The following is a 21458-nucleotide window of genomic DNA, read 5'->3' on the forward strand; positions in this document are numbered from 1 at the left end:
CGAGAAATCTCTCCAGAGATATTTTTGTAGGCTCCTACTGGAAAGCTTTTCGCTATTTACATATGCTATTATTACAAGGAAGAATTTATGTTCTAGGTACTCTGAGTAGCTGTCAACTCTCCCTAATGGAGCTTTTGTAAGAGACCATAAAAAAAGATTTGTGATTGTCTCTAGAGTTCAGGCTACAAAGACTTGGAGCATAATATTATATAATTCTGAGGAAAACGTTAAATAATTTATGTCCCTACAAGTAAAGAATACATTTCAGTCTGAGTTCTTCTGCCTGAGCTGGCTCCTACCTGAACAAAGTGTGACTCAAAAGGCATCCATTCATAGTCCCTTCATTGTTCTTCTCTGACTGCTCCTCTCCTCATTAAAGTTCCTTTCTGCCCTGAAAGTCTCTGCTGTTGTCCTTCTCTTTCATTCCCCCTGCTTCTTATTTCTTATTGGTTGGATCATCTGTTCTATTGCTTTTCAAAGCAAGCAGGCAGCTTTTCCACAATAAGGAGAATTTCCCAAAGATCTGTTCTGAATTCAGATTCACCCTATCTTCTAAGATGGAACAGACTTTCAGAAAGCCTTGCTCAGCAATATTAATCATGCCAGTGAGTACATGTGGCTCTCTTTTAAATGTGCTATTTTGTTTCTGCCTTGTCTCTCAAGAGGTTTCATCAATTGTTGTCTAATACTATCAGATTTCATGGTTCTAAGATTTCAGCACTTAGCTCATGTCTGTCAGTTCAACATATTAATTGAGTGTCTACTGTGTGTTAAGGAGTATATTAAGCTCTGGAGTATGAAAGATTAATAAGGTACCTCACCACAAAGAGTTTTTATTTTAGGGGAGGAAACAAACAGGTAACAAGTCAAGACTATGCAGTGTTATAAATGTGTTAACTGAAGTATGAAAAAATTGAAGTAGTGTAGAAAAGATGATCCTTCCGTTGGGAATAAGAGAGAATAAAGCTTTTTGGAGGATATGGCCTCTGAGCAGGGGACTAAACATCATTTACCAAGCAGATCCAAGGGTGGAAGGACATTTCAAATAGAAGGATTCGCTCATGCAAAAACAGAAATGTGAAAAAGATGATACTATATTCCAGTAGCTAAAATAAATATATATCATAAAACATAATGACAAGGAGGAGTAGGTAAAGAGTGAAAGTTGGAGAAGTAGGAAGAGGCCAGATAATAAAGAAGTCAAATCATCAAAGACTGAAGACTAAAGTATTGAACTATAACTTGCAGGCAGTGGGAAGCCATTGAAAAGTTTTTAGTAGGGAAATCATAGGCTCGGATTTACATTTGAGGAAAAAGTATTAAGGAGGGAGAAGTGCACAAGAAAGGATAAATTTGATAAGAACAACTAGAGTGTGGGAGAGAGTAATGGATAATTAGTTCAATGATTCAGACAAGCAGCAAAAAAGAGAAGGTGAGTTTTAGCTTTGTTGATTGAGTAAACAAAAGGTATGGAAGAAAAAAATAATCCAAAGTAACCCCCAGTTTCTGGATTAGGTGACCCCTGCAGTGATTTAAAAAAAAAAAGGTAAAAGACAGAAGGAATTGGATAAAATGACAACTTCTGTTTTGGATAAGTTGAGTTTGAGATAACTAGGGGACATTAAAGTAGAAACGTCTGATAGGCAGTTGAAAATACATATCTAGAGGTTAGAGAAAGGTTAGCTATGTAGAGAGAGGTTGATTTTAATGGTAATTAAAAATATGTAAATGGGAGCGTTTCCATTTCCAGCAATTAAAGACTAGGTTCTTACAGCCCAAGCTTCCTACAAAAAACACAGCAAAAGTGAGCCAAAATTTTAAAACATCATCTATTTGGAGGTATTGGAGATCTAGGATTTAAGGGGCCAAGATTCCAGAGTGGAAAGCAAGAGATGATCCAGACTTTTGGCATAGCATTTCCCCAGATGCACTTTCTGAATCACAGACAGCAGGTGAGAGGTTAAGAAGCTGAGAAGAACTTCTAGTATTCTTATAGGGTTGTGAAGACAGTAATTGGAGTTCTGGCTCACCAAAGGGTGAGAATCTCATAAACATCCAGGACTTTCTGTCGTGATCCCCAGAAGGGCTATATCTTAACAGGAAAGGTGAGCAAAAATGGGTCATCCCTCCCATAGACTGATGCTTAGACCCAAGTCAACTCAATTACAGATTGTAATAAAGTAAGCTTCTCCAAATCTAACATTCTACCAAAACAAAGATAAATCATTTCAAGAGGAAGATAGCATTGTCCACAGCATCAAGTTATCACTCCAATTTTTGATACACAACGTTTAGGATTCAATCAAAGTAAAACAAGAATTAACTGAAATCCAAGAAAAAATACAGGCCCACCATAGATCCAAATAACATGATTATAAAATCTTAAATGACAAGATTTCAGGGGAGAAATGAAAATTCCGAAAATGAATCACATGGAAATGAGAATGACACAATAACTGAAATTAAAATCAAAATATATGAATGTAACAGCAATTAGACGTAACTGACAAGAAAATCAATGAACTGAAAGAGGAGAAGGAAAAATCAGACTGAAGCATTTTGACAAAATGATAGAAAATGTAATGCAGGAGGTAGAGAGAGAAAGAGACATATGGTACTGATAAAAAGTTCCAACAGCATATATTTAGACTTTTAGGGAGTAGAGATAAAAGCAAATAAGTAATATTTGAAGAGATTATATCTGAGAATTTTCCCAAGTTAATAAAAAAAAGACAAACTATTGATTCAAGAAGAGTTACAATCCTAAACTAAGTAAATACAAAGAAACCCACATCTAAGTACATCATAGTAAAACTGCATAAAACCAGCTACAAAGAAAAAAGTCTTAAAAGTAGACAAGGAGAAAAGGCATTTCACCTTCAAAAAACAACAATGAAAAGAATGGTGGCTGACTTGTTGGCAAAAAGAAAAAAAACCAAGTCATCAGCACTGAATTGAAATTTTAACAAGACTTCTTTAGACAAAAGGGAAATTATCCCAGAAGGAAGGAAAAAAGTAAAATGAAAAAGGATAAATATCTGAGTACATATAAATGAATAGTGACCACGTAATCCATAATTTCTAGGCACAGTAAAATTTATTTAAAAGAGACCTGAAATAGCACAAGACAGGTGATAAATGGAGTTAAAGTGTTCTAGGGTCCTGGCCTTGTCTGGAAAGCAGTAAAGAACTAATTTAAAACAGCCTTTAATAAGTTGAGGTTGCATGTTGTAATCTCTAAAAGAATAATAAAAGTCTGTATAACAACCTGATAGTTCATAAAAGTGAAATAAAAATATGTGAGAAATCCAAAAGAAGACAAGAAAGGAAAGAAAAGAAACAGAACAAAGGTAGGCAAACTAGTATTAGAGTCAATATTAAAGCAAGAAAAATTCTTGAGATGAAGAGGACATTTCATCAAAGTGTCAGTCCACCAGGAAGATGTAATTCTGTTTGTACGTGAATAATAACATATCATTTTTAAAAAGCAGAAGTTGAAAGAACTACAATTAGGAATAGACCTATCCATGACTATACAGGGAAAATTTTAATAACTTTTCTCAATAATTAATGGATCAAGCAGACAAAAAAAGTAAGATCATAGAAGATCTGAATAAAACATAAGACTACTCACCAACCTGAATGGCAAAAAATTAAAAAGAGTGATAATACTAACTCTTTGGGATCCTGTGGAGAACCTGTAGCTTACATACCCTGCTGGTAGAAATATATAAAGTGGTTAATACCACTTTGGATAACAGTTTAAGAATATCCAATACTAGAAACTCCATTCCTAGGTTTTTTTTTTTTTTTTTAAGATTTTATTTTTTCCTTTTTCTCCCCAAAGCCCCCCGGTACATAGTTGTGTATTCTTCGTTGTGGGTTCCTCTAGTTGTGGCATGTGGGACGCTGCCTCAGCGTGGTCTGACGAGCAGTGCCACGTCCGCGCCCAGGATTCGAACCGACGAAACACTGGGCCGCCTGCAGCGGAGCGCGCGAACTTAACCACTCGGCCACGGGGCCAGCCCCCATTCCTAGGTTTATAGCCTAAAAATTAGTACATATGTTCAACAAAAGACAAGAATATTTATATAATAGTCACAGAATCAGTATTCCACACCTCAATTGGAAAAAATCTAAAGTTCCAAATCCAAATGCTCATCATGGTAGGATGGATTTCACAAATTTAATGTTGAGCAAAAACATTATGTACTTGAAGTATTATATAATTCAAGATTCAATTTTCCTAAAGATCAAAAACAAGTAAAATACCTATTGGAAGTCAAGATAGTGGTAACTTTTCAGAAGAAAAGGTAGAAATTAAACAGTATATTTCTAAATAATACACAGGTCAAACAAAAAGTCTCAGGGAGAATTTTTTTTAATGTATTGAACTGCATGATAATTAAAATGCAACATATGAATTTTTTGTGATGCAGCTACAACAGTGAAATTCATAGCATTTAATGTTTACATTAGAAAATAGGAAAAGCCTTAAAGCAATAATGGAAGCTCTGCCCTCAGGAAACTAGAAAAACAGCAAACAAACCCAGAGCAAGCAGAAGAAGCCAAAAATATGAAGAAACCAAGGAAACTGAAAACAGGAAAATAAAGAAAATGAAACAAAAAGCTGGTGCTTGAAATGATTAACAAAATTGACAAAACCTTAGCAAGACTGACAAAGAGAAGAAACACATTACTAATATAAGATATGAAACAAGAGATATCAATATAGATCCTGCAGACATCAAAAGGACAATAAGGGACTACTACAAACAACTCTATATGCGTAAATTTGTCAACTTACATGAAATGCACCAGTTCCTTGAAAAGTGTAAGCTACCACAACTCCCTAAGATGAAATAGATCATTTGAATAGCCCTATAACTATTTTTAAAACTGAATTCATAATTTAAAACCTGCGGAAGAAATTTCCAAGCCTACGTGATTTCACTGGAGATTTCTACCAAATGTTTTAAGAAAAATTAACACAAATTCTACACAATCTCTTCCTGAAAATGGAAGAGGAAAAAATACTTCCCATCTCACTCTAGGAAGCCAATATCACCTTGATGGCAACAGAATACAAAAGCAGTACAGAAAAAGAAAACTACAAACCATATCCCTAATGAATACAAATGCAAAAATTCTTAAAATATTAACAAATATAATAACTTGAATGAATCTCAAGAGCATTACTCTGAGTGAAAAAAAGCCAATCTCAAAAGGTCACATACTGTATAATTCTATTTATATAAACATTCTTGAATGACAAACATGTAGAGATGGAAAACAGATTACTGATTGCCAGGGTTTAAAGATGTTGGGGAGGAAGGGGATGAGTTTGACTACAAAGGGGTAGCATGAAGGAGATCTTTGTGGTAATGGAATAGTTCTATATCTTGATTGTGGTAGAGGTTACATGAATCTACATATATAATAAAATGACATAGAACTGTACACATACATATTACCAACATCAAATTCCTAGTTTTGAAATTATACTACAACTATGTAAGATATAACCATTGGGTATACTGGGTAAAGGCAACATGGGAATCTCTCTCTACTATCTTTGTAAGCTTTGTGATTCTAAAATTATTACAAAATAAAAAGTTAAAAACAAAAAAGATATCACAGGCTGGAGGGGGGCTTCTCAAGAGATGGTAATGTTTTCTCTCTTAAACTGGATGGGGATTATGTCTATTTTGACTTTGGTTAATTCATCTAGCTGTATACTTGATATGTTAAGCCTTCTGTATATTTAATTCAACCCAACTTTTTTTTAATATGAGAGTGGGTGAAACCAACCAGGATAAAATATTGAATGAGTAGTAAAGAGTACTGAGGAAAGAACCCTGAAAAAAACTAATTTTGAGATTCATGACAAGAAAGATGCAACAGAGTCTGGAGAATGGTCATAAAAAGAAAAGAAAATTAGGTAGTTATAGTATCATGAATGCGAAAGGAGAAGTAAGTTCCAAGGAGTGGATTCAAGGGTATCAAGTATTTGAAATGGCAAATAATAAATTGTTGGTACTTATATCTGGGCCAAATTTCAGAAAGTTAAAAGGTTTTAACAGGATAAGAGAAAAAGTAGAGATAAGAGACAAACTAACATACTATTTATAGTCTCAAGAAGATTAGGAGAAACTTGAGCTTGCATATAGCCAAGAGAAAGGAGAGGGTACAGAGAATTGATAACTGATAGATTACTCAAATGGTCACAAATTCTTTACATCCCCAGACTCATGCTCTTTTGAAATGTGACTTTGAAGTTCCTAAATATATTAAACAATTATTAACAGATCTGAAGGCAAAAAGAGACAGCAATGCAATAATATTGATAATAATGGATAGATCACCTAGACAGAAATTCAATAGGGAAATGGCGGACTTGAAGTGTACTTTAGAACAAATGGACCTAACAGACATATACAGAACATTCCAGCCAACAGCAGCAGGATACACATTATTCTTAAGGGCACATGGAACATTTTCCAGGATAGATCATATATTAGGTCACACAACAAGTCTTCAAAAATTTAAGATGATTGAAACCATATAAAGCATCTTTTCCAACCACAATGGTATGAAACTACAAATCACTAATATGAGGAAAGCTGAAAAACTCGCAAAAATGTGAAAATTAAACAGCACATTTCTGAACAACCAATGGGCCAAAGAAGAACTCAAAAGAGAAATGATAAAATATCTTCAAACAGTAATGGAAACACCACATATCAAAACGTATGGGATGCAGTAAAAGCAGTTCTAAGAGAGAAGTTTATAGCAATAAATTCCTACATTAAGAAACAAGAAAGATCTCAAGCAACCTAACCTTACACCTCAAGGAACTAGAAAAGAAACACTAAGCCCAAAGTTAGCAGAAGGAAGGATATAATAAAAAATTAGAGCAGAAATAAATGAAATAGAGACAGAAAGACAACAGAAAAGATCAACAAAACTGAATTGGATTTTCAAAAAGATAAACCAAATTGACAAACTGTTAGCTAGACTAAGAAAAAAAGAGATGACTCTAATAAAATTATAAAAGAAAGAGGAGACATTACAACTGATACCAAACAAATACGAATGATCATAAGAGACGACTATGAACAATTATATGCTGATAAACTTAGATAACTTAAAAGAAATTGATAAATTCCTAGAAACCTGCAAACTACTAAGATGGATCATGAAATAATAGAAAATCTGGACAGACCAGTAATAAGCAAAGATATTGAATCAGTAATCAAAAATCTCCCAAGAAACAGAAGCCCAGGACTAGATGGCTTCACTGGTGAATTCTACCAAACATTTAGAGAATAATTAACACCAGTCCTTCTCAAACTCTTCCAAAACACTGAAGAGCAAGGAAAAATTCCAAACTCATTTTACAAGGCCAGCATTACCCTCATACAAAAGCCAGACAAGTACACTACAAGAAAATAAATTATAGACCAAGATCCCTGATAAACAAAGATGCAAAAATCCTCAAGAAAATATTAGCAAACTAGGGGGCCAGCTCCATGGCCAAGTGGTTAAGTTCATGCACTCCACTTTGGTGGCCCAGGGCTCACTGGTTCAGATCCTGGGCGTGGACTATGCACTGCTCATGGAGTGGTGGCATCCCACATAGAGGAACTAGAATGACCTACAACTAGGATATACCGCTATGTACTGGGGCTTTGGGGAGAAAAAAAGGAGGAATATTGACAACAGATATTAGCTCAGGGCCAATCTCTGAAAGAAAGAAAGAAGGAAGGAAAGAAGGAAGGAAGGAAGGGAGGGAGGGAGGGAGGAAGGAAAGAGAAAAAGAAAGCCACAGGTGATCCTTTAAAAAAAAATATTAGTAAACTGAATGTAACAGTACCTTTAAAAAGATCATATGCCATGATCAAGTGAGATTATCCCTGGGATGCAAGGATGGTTTAACATACACAAATAAATAAATGTGATACACCACATTAACATAATAAGGGATAAAAATAATATAATTTCAAGTCTTTTCAATAAGCGGTGTTGAGAAAACTGGATTTCCACATGCAAAAGAATGAAACTGGATCTCTGTCTCACACCACTCACAAAAATTAACTCAAAATGGATCAAAAACTTAAAGACATGGAACCATAAAACTCCTAGAAGAAAATATAGAGGAAAAGATCCTTGACATTTGTCTTGGCAATGTTTTCTTGAAGAAGACACCAAAAGCATAGGCAACAAAAATTAAACAAGTGGGACTACATCAAACCAAAGAGCTTCTGCACAGGAAAGAAAATCATCAATGAAATGAAAAGGCAACCTACAGAATAGGAGAAAATATTTGCAAACCATATATCTGATTAGAGGTTAATATCCAAAATATATGAAGAATTCATACAACTCAATAGCAAAAAAACCAAACAATTTGATCAAAAAAATGGGCAAAGGACCTGAAAAGACATTTTTCCCAAGAAGACACTCAAATATCCAATATGTGTATAAAATAGTGCCCTATATCATTAATCGTCAGGGAAATGCAAACCAAAATCACAATTAAATGTCACCTCACACCTGTTAGAATGACTATTGTCAAAAAGATGAGATGACAAAGTTGGTGAGGATTTTGGGAAAAGGGGGCCCTTATACGTGGTTGGTGGGAATGTAAATTGGTATAGCCATTATGGAAAACAGTATGGCAGTTCCTCAAAAACTTAAAAATAGAACTACCATATGACCTAGCAGTCCCATTCCTGGGTCTATATCCAAAGGAAATAAATCAGTACCTCTAAGAGGTATCTGTACACCCACGTTCACTGCAGCATTATTCACGGCCTCCAAGATATGGAAACAGCCTAAACATCCTTTGACAGATGAATGGATAAAGAAAGTGTGGAGTATGTGTCTACAATGGAATATTATTTAGCCATAAAAAATAAAGAAATCCTGCTATTTGTGACAACATAGATAAACCTGGAGGGCATTATGCTAAGTGAAATAAGCCAGACAGAGAAAGACAAATATTGTATGATCTCACTTATATAGAGAATCTTAAAAAAAAAAAAAGTCAATTTCATAGAAACAATAGAATGGTAGTTGCGAGGGACTGAGGGAAGTAGGAAATGGGGAGATGTAGGTCAAAGTGTAAAAACTCTCAGTTGTGAGAAGAACAAGTTCTGAGGATCTAATGTACAGCATGGTAACTATGGTTAATAATACAGTATTGTATACTTGAAAGTTGCTGAGAGTAAATCTTAAGCATTCTCACCATTAAAAAAATGAATTAACTATATGAAGTGATGGATGTGTTAATTGTCTTGATCTTGGTAATTATTCCACAAAGTATATGTATATAAAATCATCACGTTGTACACTTGAAATATATACAATTATATTTATCAATTATTCCTCAATCAAGTTGAGGGAAAAAACTTTCAGAAAACAGAATAGAGGGAAAATTCTTTAACATGATAAACGGCATTTATGAAAAAACACAGATAAGATCATACTCAATGGTGAAAGGGTGAAAACTTTCCCCCTAAAATCAGGATGAAGGTAAGGATGCCCACTTCTACCTCTGCTATTTAATATCATGCTGGAAGTTCTAGCTCAAGCTATTAGACAAAGAAAGAAAAGACATCCAAATTAGAAAGAAAGTGGTAAAACTCTCTCTGTTCATAGATAACATGATCCTCTAAATAGAAAATCTAAAATAATCCACAAGAAAGCTACTGAGTGAATTCAGAAAATTTGCAAGATACAAGATCAACACCAAAAAATCAGTTATATTTCTATATACTAGGATTGAACAATCTGAAAAGAAAATTTAAAAAGTAATTCTATTTACAATAGCATCGAAAAGAATTAAATACTTAGAAATAAATCTAATGAAGAAGTGAAAGACTTACATGCTAAAAACTAAAAGCTATTACTGAAGTTAAAGAAAATCTAAATAAACAGAAAAACATCTGTGTTCATGGATTGGAAAACTTAACATTGTTAACATGTTACTACAACCCAAAGCAGTCTACAGATTCAACTCAATCTCTATCAAAATTCCAACAGCCTTTTAGGGAGAAATGGAAAAGCGGATCTTCAAATTCCTATGGAATATGAAATTCATCCTCAAATCCATATGGAATATGACCTTGAATAGTCAAAACAATCTTGAAAAAGACAAATAAGGTTGAAGGACTCACATTTCTCGACTTTGAAAATTATTGCAAAGCTACAGTAATTAAAACAATGTAGTACCAACATAAAAATAGACATACAGACTGATGGAATAGAATAGAAAGACCAGAAATAATTCTTCATATATATGTTCAATTGCTTGTTAACAGGTTTCCAGGACCATTCAATGAGGAAAGTACAGTTTTTTCAACAAATGGTGCTGGGGGAACTGGATATCCACATGCAAAAGAGTGAAGTTTGACTCTTACCTTATACCATATACAAAAATTAACTCAAGATAGACCAAAGACCTCAGTTTAAGAGCTAGAACTATAAAATTCTTATGAGAAAACTTTGGGAAAAATCTTCATAACATTGGATTTTTGACTATTTCATGGATATGGCACCAAAAGCACAGGCCACAAAAGAAAAAGTAGATAAACTGGACTTCATCAAAATTAAGAACTTTAGTACATCAAAGAACACTATAAATAAAGTGAAAAGACAACCTATAAAAATGAGAAAAAATATTTGCAAATCATACATACGACAAAGGATTAATATCCAGAATGTATTAAAAACTCCCAAAACTCAACAATAATAACAATAAAAAATAGAAAAATAGGCAAAGGACTAGAATAAACATTTCTCCAAAGAAGATGTACAAATGGCCAATAAGAGAATGAAAATATGCTCAACATCACTAATAATTAGAAAAATACAAATCAAAACCACAGTGAGATACCACTTTACACCCATTAGGATGGCTATTATTAAAATATATATATATACAGAAAATAAGGTGAAGATGTAGAGAAATTGCAACCCTGTGCATTGCTGTTAGGAATGTACAATGGTGTAGCCTCTTGGAAAACAGTTGAGTAGTTCCTCAGAAAGTAAAACATAGCATTACCATATTCCAGCAATTCTACTTCTAGGTGTATACCCCAAGGAATTGAAAGCAGAGACTCAAACAGATACTTGTACACCAATGTTCACAGCAGCACTATTCACAATAGGTAAAAAGTGGAAACAACCCAAATGTCCATCAACAGATGAAGGGATAAACAAAATGTGATATATGCATACAATTAAATATTATTTATTCTTTAAAAGGAATGAAATTCTGATGCATGCTACAATACAAATGAACTTTGAGAACATTATGCATAGTTATATAAGCCAGACACAGAAGGACAACCATTGTGTGAATCCACTTACATAAGTTACATAGAATAGACAAATTAATAACGACAGAAAACAGAATAGAGGTTACCAGTTACTAGAAGAAGGAGAGAAGGGAAATCATCGTTTAATGGATACAGAGTTATGTTGGGGATGATGGAAAAGTTTTGGCTATAGGTAGTGGTGACGGGCACACAATATTGTGAATGTATTCAATGCCAGTGAACCACTCACAAATGGTTTAAATAATAAATATTATGTTATGTATATTACCACAATTTAAAAAAAGATAACATAATAAGCTTCCAGATTTTAACACAGGTGAGTATCTCCATGATGTCGGGGCAGGTAAAGATTTCTTAAATCAATACAGAAAGCACTGACCATCAGAAAAATTTTGATAAAATGGTATACATTAAAATTAAGAAGATCTGTTCATCAAAGGATACTGTTTAAAAAGTGGAAAGGCGAGCCACAGACTAGAAGGTATTCCAACTTATACAGTGTCTTAAAAGGCTTAGTATGGTTTTAAGCTTTGATAACTTCAGAAGTACAAACTTACAAAACAACTCATTTTATAGTTTAGTTATTTAAATTCCTCTTTCATTTATTTAGTTTTGTGACTTTTTAATAATAAATTCTTTTTTTCTTTCTCTTTTTTTTTCTTTTGCTGGGGAAGATTGTCCCTGAGCTAACATCTGTGCCCATCTTCCTCTATTTTGTATGTGGGATGCCACCACAACATGGCTGGATGAGTGATACGTAGGTCTGTGCCCAGGATCCAAACCCGTGAACCCCCAGACACAGAAGCAGAGTGTGAGAACTTAACCACTATGCCACTGGGACAGCCCCTTTAATAATAAATTCTTAATGTTAATTTCTTATTTCAGCCTCTCTGATTGGCAAATGTTAACCTATGGAGTCAATTAGTAAATATGAAAAACTAGTCCCGCATAGCAGAGGGAGGCCTCCAAGGACCCTTACACCTTTCTGTTGAGCTCAAAGGCACCATCCAGATCTCTTCCTTCCTGGTGAGTTCCCCATTAATGCCCTTTTCTGAAAGCAGACCTAATTCGGGACCATGTCAGTCCATCAGGGAAGTTCTAAAAACTATAGCTCAAAGGGAATGTGTCACCATTGCATTTCCTTTGTCCTCAGATGCCTCTTGCCCTCTACACAAATTCTCTCACCTTATCCTCAGCAACCACTTCTGTATACAAGCTCTAGGAGAGGCATCCTGTGTCAAGTCCCCACCATGTCTCCCCCAAAAAAGTTCTGTTACGTTTTTCCCTTTGTACACTAGACTCCAATCTCCTTAAACGTGTAGCCACATATGTGGTCAGAGAAGAATCCAAAAAGATCACACTCCAAAACAACATTTTGTATCACTTACACAGAGAAATGGCAAACTGCTCACTCTGCTGAAAAGTATTTTCAGTCCTGAATACACCAAACACCTTATGACATATTTTTAAGTTTAGAACTCGCAGAACATATAGTACCTGTTAATAATGAAGTTTAACTAGCTAAAGATATTGCTATGAATAATTCCTAAAATCATCCTGCTATTATGGGTGCTTTTTCTCTTTTATAAACTTCCTGTAATTTTCTATTATTGTATACTTAAAATATATAACATATATTTATATATATTATACATTTTATTTTCAGGCTGTGGAAAGAAATTTTATTCATATTCAGCATCCTGGAGTGAGCACAGAGTCTCATTGGACATAAAAAGTAACATTTTAATCATTTATTACTGCTAGAGACAGTATTTCATTTCTCTCTGGTAAATCAGGACATAAACTCACAATGAACAGCTAAAATATTGACAGAATTGGAAAATCGAAAATTTTCCCTCTAAAGAGTTTTCCTAGGAAGCTGAAAAATTCTGGGATAAATGCATACTTCATTTTTTTGGTTTTTTCCTTGTTTGGCTTACAATTGAGTGTAAAAAAAAAAAAGCCTCCTATACAAAACTGTGAATAAATTATAAGTTTGTTTTCTAATCTCCACCCTCCTAGGACAATAGAAGTAGATAGGTATGATTTCTGTCTCAGACGTGTGTTATCAATATATGTACCCCTAGGACCAAGGACATTTGGCAGATCATCACCAGACACAGGATTAAAGGCACATTAAAATCTGTGTTCACTACATTTTATAATTTGCTGTATACAAAAATACAAGATATTCTAATATCTTCAAAAACCAAATGTTTTAGAGCTAGAGAGTTAAAACATCAGGTATTATCCCAAGAAAAGTTGGTGCAGAAGTTATTCAGTAAAGCTGGATATAGTTCTACCGTCTCTACATTTACCTTTCCAAATCTGGAGGACAAAATTTATCTTTGACTTGTTTCATCCATCACTGACTCAGAGAACTCTTGTCAAAGGTACATCTACCTCTTCCACTTCCGTGCCAACTATTTTTAAAACTCATGTCAAAGGCCCAGACTTAATGAACAATCCAAAGGCAATACTAGGTTCCAATAGGGAGGGTACTTGTCTATAATCTTGCTCCAAAAGAGTATGGGGAGTCAGGAATTTGGGGAACAGCTTCCGGCATCTGGGAGCATTGGAACTGATTTGGGGTAGGGGAAGTTCTGAGGGTCGGGACTGTGAGAGGCGGGAAGGGATTAGGAACCAGATGGTAACAGGGCCTATTTTCAGATACTGCATTTATATCTAGATAAAATCAGAGATGCCCAGATAGTCCTTTTATTCTAATCCTAGGTTCTCACCGGAATTGACTAACAGCAGCCCCAACTTTGAAATTCATTCATATTAAAGTACAAATGATTGATAAACGATGGGGGAGAAAAACAAAGAGTTCAAATTTTGTGAAGAAATACAATTACATGGGACTTTTAGGTATGAGTTTTAGGCTGGAAGTATAGGAAATCAATAAACACACTCATTTACCAAATTAGGCCTAGGACTTCTCAGTTTTATTCATAACAAATGTGTCAAATAATGGGAAATATTCATCAATAAAGATTATAGTTACTGAAATATGAAAAAGCTTCCCAAAGGGACAATTCTATGAAGGAAGCCAGTAAGAGGGAAGAAAAGATATAGAGATAATTTGACAATAATGCCTCAGTGTTATTAATTAACCAAATTTTCAAGAACTCAAGCTACCTGGACTGACCTTAAACCCACACATTTTAAGAACACTAAATGTTTTCAACCATTAAAAATTAAGGGCCAGCCTCTGAGAATGAATGAAAAAGGACAATAGACTCATGCCACCCACACACATAAAAGTTCTAATGTCTGATAATGGTATCTCCCTACTTACTCAACTTTATCAGATTCATACAAAAATAAAGATCTAATCAAAATGACTTCATATTGCAAAGGCGACATGACCTGCTCTGACCAAGGGAAAAAAATCATGGTTTATTTACAGAATCGCAAGTAGCTTGATGAAGATAACCACAGCGTCTATGGAGAGAAGGTGGGAAATGAGGCCGTACAGGTAGACAAGGGGAGAACGTGATATCACCCAAATGCCATGCTAAGGCGTTGGAATTTCAGCCTGTAAGTCATGGAGCACTGTGGAAACATAGTAAGTAGAATCATGATTAGACTCCGTTAGTTCTTTGTAGCTGTAACATGGAGGATGGAACCGAGGCAGCCGTTATACTAAAAGCGAGTTATCTAGGTTAGAAGATTACTGCAGTTTTCCAGAGGAGAGAAAATACATACTTCAACTAGAATAGTGAGAGATAAAGAGAAGGAGGAAAAATTTGAACTGTATACGGAAGATAAAATCAAAAGGATGTAGAGATGCGTTATATTTGTGAGTGACACCAGTGCTCTGGTTTGGGCAGTTAGCTGGATAGTGATGCTACTGACTGGAATAGCAGAAAAAAGAAAAGCTTTATAGGCAAATGATTAATTTAGATTAGATTATTTTTTATCTAAGGTGCCTTTGGATAATCTATGTAGAAATATTTAGTAGGAAGTTGGAAATATGAGACTAGGAATTTAGTAGAGAGCCCTAAGATGAAAATCAGCTTTGGAAGTGATTTATAAGATTGTAGTGCAGTCTCTCTATGCAAATGGCATTTCCCATTGAGACAGCTCAGATCCAGCGCTCCAAATGTCCCCAAGAAACCAGGTACAAAACTTTACAAAGTAGTGGCCAGACAGTGTCCTAGAGAACCAGGCCCCAACTAAAGGCCCTCAAAATCCCCATTAAAAAAGTAAATCACTGGATTAGTCAAACAAACAAAACCCCTTAAAGTTTGTAAACTAAATTGTTAAGATTAGTCCAAAGGTCTTTCTAATTGTGATTTCTGAAGAGAGTAAAAATAGAAAGGACCCAAGGTAAGAATATCATTTAAGAAAAATGTAAGGCCATGGAAAGGAGTCAACAGAAAACTAGGAGAGAGTCAAATGTTGGAAACTAAAGGAAGAGACAACAGTGGTGAAAAACAAGTTGTTTTAACCATAATTACTTAAATTAACTGTTAATCATTTATTTCTAATTTCAACAATTTTTTTTTCTCTTAAAGATTGGCACCTGAGCTAACAACTGTGGCCAATCTTTTTTTTTTTTTTTCCTGCTTTATCTCCCCCAATCTCCCCTGGTACATAGTTATATATCTTAGTTTCAGGTCCTTCTAGTTGTGGCATATGGGACGCTGCCTCAACGTGGCCTGACGAGCGGTGCCATGTCGGCGCCCAGGATCCGAACCCTGGGCCACCGCGGCGGAGCGCGCGAACTTAACCACTGGGCCACGGGGCCGGCCCCAAATTCCAACATTTAACATTTTAACATTTAAACATTGTTGTAATATTTAAACATTGTTTCTAATACTACCCAACCATCCTCATACTATTTGACTAAAAAATTAAATATTCCTATGTTATCACATACATAGTCAATCTTTATTGCTTGTGCTCGTTTAGCATATATTTAGGCATCCACCCTTGTTTTAGACACTGGGTGTAAACAAGACAGATAAGACCCTTACTTTAATGGAGCAAGAGAATTTTAGGAAATATAGCATTAGCAAATGCTTTTTAAGAAATAAACAGGATGATGGGAGGAGAGGTGGGGTGGATAGTTGGCACTGTTTTAGATAGGAAATAAATGCTTGGCTAAGAAGGTGACATTTAGGTTGAAACTAGCAGGAACTGTAGCCAGCCATTTTCAAAGTCAGCAGACAAGTGCTCCAAGCAGAGGAAATAGAAGAACAAAATCCTGAAAAGGGAAAGGGATTGGCTGGTTTGAGAGGATGGGGTGACTAGAACTCATTGAGCGAAAACGAAGGTGCTTAAGGATGAAGTTGGAAAGGCAGAGCCGGCTCCCATAGTGCATTTTTGGCCTTGTTAAGTTTTTAGGATTTTATGTAAATGCAGAGAAAAGACATTAAGAAGATGAGAAGAAGAGGTGAAACAGGGAAGAGGTTTACAAGGCAGTGAAAAGATCTGGAACAGTACTATCCAAGAGAAATATAACACAAGCCACTTGTGTAATTTTTAATTTTCTAGTAGCCACACTGAGAAAGTAAACAGCAGGTGAAATTAATTTTAATAATAGATTTCATTAACCCCATGCATCAAAAATATTTAGATATTTTACATTCTTTTTATCATATCAAGTCTTCAACATTTGATGTGCATTTTACACTTAAAAGACATGTCAATTCAGACCAACTACATTTCAGTTGCTTAATTGCCACATGTGGCTAGTGATTGCTGTATTGGACAGTGTGGGTCTTGAAGTTTCAGCAGAATTCACAGAAAATATATTCTTCATTCTCCCTATCCAAGGACTTGGTTCCAGAGAGTGAGAAAGCATTTAGGACAGTATTAACCTCAAAAAGAAGCTAGCTTTCAGGCCAAGGAGGTGCAGAAAGTTTCCTGTGAAGAGATTGAGGATGTTCAGGGGTCTGTGCACAATAGAAGGTAGATTCCAGGGCACACAGAAAAAAGACCTCCCGCCCTATCTCATCCCAGCCCATGATTTCAGGCTTTCCTTCTCTTCCGGATTAGTCTCATCAGCATATAAACGTGTTATTATTTCTCCTGTTTAAAAAAAAATAAACTCTTGACTACTTCTCCCTCTACCTATGACTCCAATTCTCTCCTTTCCTTAAAAACAAAATTCAAAACAACAATCTGTATTGACTCTCCCCAAATTACCTCCTCTCATTCTCTCTTGAATCCACTCCAATTAGGGTTCAGCTTCCATCTCTCCCTAAAAGCTATCCCTGTCAATGACAACAGTGACTTCCATATTGCAAAATCTAACGACCAATGCTCCGTCCTCACCTTAACTGACCGTCCGGGAGGCTTTTACCATAATTTAACATTTTCTTTCCTTAAATTCCAGGACTCTTCAGGTGCCTTTCTGGCTGCTCCTTACCTCCTATGCTGGAACCTATTCATCTCCCCGGCTTCCTAAGACCAGCACTTATTACCTCCTTTCACCCCGATCCTCTCCACAAGGTAAGCTCCCAGAGATCCAGGGATAGATATGTTTTTTCTTCACTGCTTTATCCCCAATATGTAGAACAGCACCCCACACATATTGATGCCTGAGAGATAATTTGTTCAATAAATTATGCAATATGTAAAACACCTGACACCTAAAGCCTCAACAACAACAACGTTGCCTTTAGTTAGCAAAGCAAATCTTTCATACTTTTTTTTTGAGGAAGATTAGCCCTCAGCTAACATCCACTGCCAAGTCTCCTCTTTGTTGCTAAGCAAGAGTGGCCCTGAGATAACATCTGCGCCCATCTTCCTCTATTTTATATGTGGGACGCCTGCCACAGTATGGCTTGATAAGTGGTGCATAGGTCTGCGCCCAGGATCCAAATGTGGAAACTCAGGCCGCCGGAGCAGAGCACACGAACTTAACTTCTACGCCACCAGGCAGGCCCCAAAATCATTTATACTTTTAAGCTGGGACTCAGTATAAACTCAGTATAAAAGGAGTTTGAAGAGATAGGTTCTAGGTAGTTTCCCCGTAAGCATCTTTGCCGTAGACATTTTTGCTGAGAGCATTTCAGCCGCCAAGCTAATTGGCCACAAGGCAATTTTGCCATGAAAGTTAAAAGAACTAGTTGACAGTTTAGTTTCATTTCTCCATTGACGAATCAACCGCCTTAGATAACAAATACAAGTATGGACTTGACAGAAAATACAGTGATAAGACAGTGGAAGTGTGAAATGAGAAAGTGTAAAGCCAGATTGCATACTATACTAGAAAATGATAACACATCAGTTTGCAAATTCTTTGGAGAGCACCATCCTCCCTCCCACCCATCAAAAGCAAAAGTTTACCACGCTATGGCAAATATAAAAGAGGCGGCTAGTAATTCACAGCAGTCTTCTAGGGCATCATTGATTCTTTAGCTAATGTAGATACCACAGCTTGTTCTCAACAGCCAGATTGCATACTGTACTAGAAAACTAATGGTGCAGTATTGCCATGAATCTACACACATTTTAAATATATTCAAATATTTTGTATTTTGCAAGTCTTTTTAATTTTGTTATTCATTTTTCAGGTGTCATCATGAGCTTTTTAATGTCCCTCTTATTTTTTGTGATTGTATCTTTTACAGCAAAATTGCCTTGCAGCCAATCAATTCTGTGTGGAAAATGCTTGCGTTGAAAACATCTACGGCAAATATGCTTAGCGTGAAACTACCTAGAATCAAATAGATGACCTTGAATCCGTTTATTCTTTCTACTATGTGCCAGACACAGTGCCCTTACATTGTGTTCAGTGGTTGAAAAAAAAAAACAAGAAAACAAAAACGTTCTACATAGCACCTGGCCTCATGGAGATGGCCCCCAAGTTAGGATTCTAATATATTAGTTGTTGGGACCTGCTTATAGCAGATTTTAAACCTGTATAATTTGATTTCGGTTTTCAGAGTATGTTAGTGTGAACGTGGGAGGTACAAAGAACATATATTATCTCACTGTACAGAAAAACAATCTAAGGAACAGGGAAGATAAATATTTTCCTCAAGCTTTCAAGTATCTAATAAAAAGGAGAGCTAAGGACTAGAGCCAAGGTTTGCTGACCAGTACGCTTCCCTCTACACCTGGTGGAGATTAAAGTAGAAAGACTCGCTGATCCTAACCTAGCAGGAAACTGGAGAGGAGGCATTTGTTGGATGGAAATGTCTCTGCAGATGCAGCCAGGGAATCAGGCGCGGCCCAGATGCGAGGTCAGAGTGGTGCTAACACAGGCAGGAAAGGTTTTATTTGTGTCACTCCCTCCCCCAAATCTCATTCCCCGTTCGTGTCCTGGGAGCCTGCAGACAGAGCTTCCAGCCTCCTACCGCGCAAGCGCCCCCGCAGGTGTCCGCGTGGGGCTCCTCGTGCAGCCTCTCCGAAGCCGCGCTCTCGGCCACAACCGCGGCGTTGGAACAGCTCGAGCAGGGGATGGGGGTCCCCTCCGAGGAAGCAGCGCCCTCTCAGCGAGCGCTGCTGCCGGGACTCCCGGAGCAGAAAGGTCTGGGACAAAGGGTGCCACCTAGTAGAGAGAGAGATCATGCCCCTCTAGCCGTGTCATGAAGAGAATGTAGGGATCCGCAGTCGGTGAGGACCACGCTGAGGGCAGGCATTCCGAACGCTAGTTCTTCTTTGAGTTTCAATTTCGTATCATTTTCTCTTATTTGCTCCAAAATACAGTCCTGCGGGTGTTTTGCTACTGAGGAAACAGCCTGTGAAAGAATAAATGATACAGGCAAGGTCACAAAGTAACCGGTAAGGACAAGACTGGAACTCAAGTTTGACTTTTTCCACTAAACCTACATTTTCTCAATTTCAAGCGTCAATAGACCATCTCTGGGGCATCTCAAACCTCAAGAGTTTGTGGTTTATGTAAATGGAAGGAAAAAATTATAAGTGAAGAACTTGAAGACAAAGTCTTAGACTTCATATAAGGCTATAGATAAGAGGTTGAAGAAAACAGAGCCATTGGACATTGGAGATTTGAGAGAGTAGATTGTCAAAGCCATGTGAGAAAAGTTAGAAGACAAGGCAATTAAAAAAAGAGTTTTTGGTTGCAAGAAACAGAAAGTCTCTCTTAACTAGTTTTAGCAAAATGAAGATATATTTATTGTAATATATGAACAGATATGTTTACATAATGTTAAGGGCAAGAAGTCAGCCAGGTTTCCAAAAGAAATTAGAACTCGAAAGTTGAAAGCCTCGGAAACTCAGGAAGTTCTTCTTCTCCTTCTCTGCTTTTCTCTGGGTGTCTCTCTATTCTTCTCACTCTCAAAACTCACTTTCTCTACAACTGTTCATTAGGGTCGAATGTGGCAATGCCACTGCTGCTAACATGAAGAGACCAGTCCAGACAACCTGGGAAAGAGTATGTTATGGACCCAACTTGAGTTAGATGTTCACCTTTGACCCAATCAGCTAGGATCAGAAAAAAATCCCCAAATATTAAACATGGAGACTGGGGAGGACTGATATGAGTTATACAGAAATCCCAAAGGTTATCCATAATTTTAATGATCATTATCTGTGAGTTTTTATTGTCTTATCTACTGAACACCTTCCCTACGTTTTCCTAGGTCCCTACCTTGTGAAGCCTACCTTTCCAAAATAGAATTATAGCACTTTATTTCTCAGCATCTGATGCAGCTCATGTAGGCATGTGATATGGGTTCTGCCAGTTAGGCACCCCTGCACCAGACTTTAATGTGGAAGGAAACTACATGGAGTAAGTGAATAAACCAGAGCAAGCAGAAGTCTGATTTTCCTGACCCTGTAAATGGGGGTAGGAGGTGGGGGGAGGGGGTGGGTAATGGGTAATTTCTAAAGGGATTGATGGATTGGGGCAGCCATCATATACTATTTATGCAGTCCAATTTAAGGCTGGCAAATGAACAAAACTATTTGAGCAACAATCATTGGTGATTCTTTCAAGATAGTAATATTGATGGTGTGATAAAAAATATATGCCAGGGGATTATGAAGCAGTGAAAAATTAGCAGCTCTAGGATTAGATTTCCCTCAGTTTTAAGGATCCTAACCTAGAAAATAAGTAATATTAATTTGTCTCCATATTTTCTTACAGAAAAGAAACACATTTATCCTCTCATTTCTCTATTGTATCTT

The sequence above is a fragment of the Equus asinus genome, chromosome 17, assembly GCF_041296235.1.
Source record: "Equus asinus isolate D_3611 breed Donkey chromosome 17, EquAss-T2T_v2, whole genome shotgun sequence".
Taxonomy (NCBI): domain Eukaryota; kingdom Metazoa; phylum Chordata; class Mammalia; order Perissodactyla; family Equidae; genus Equus; species Equus asinus.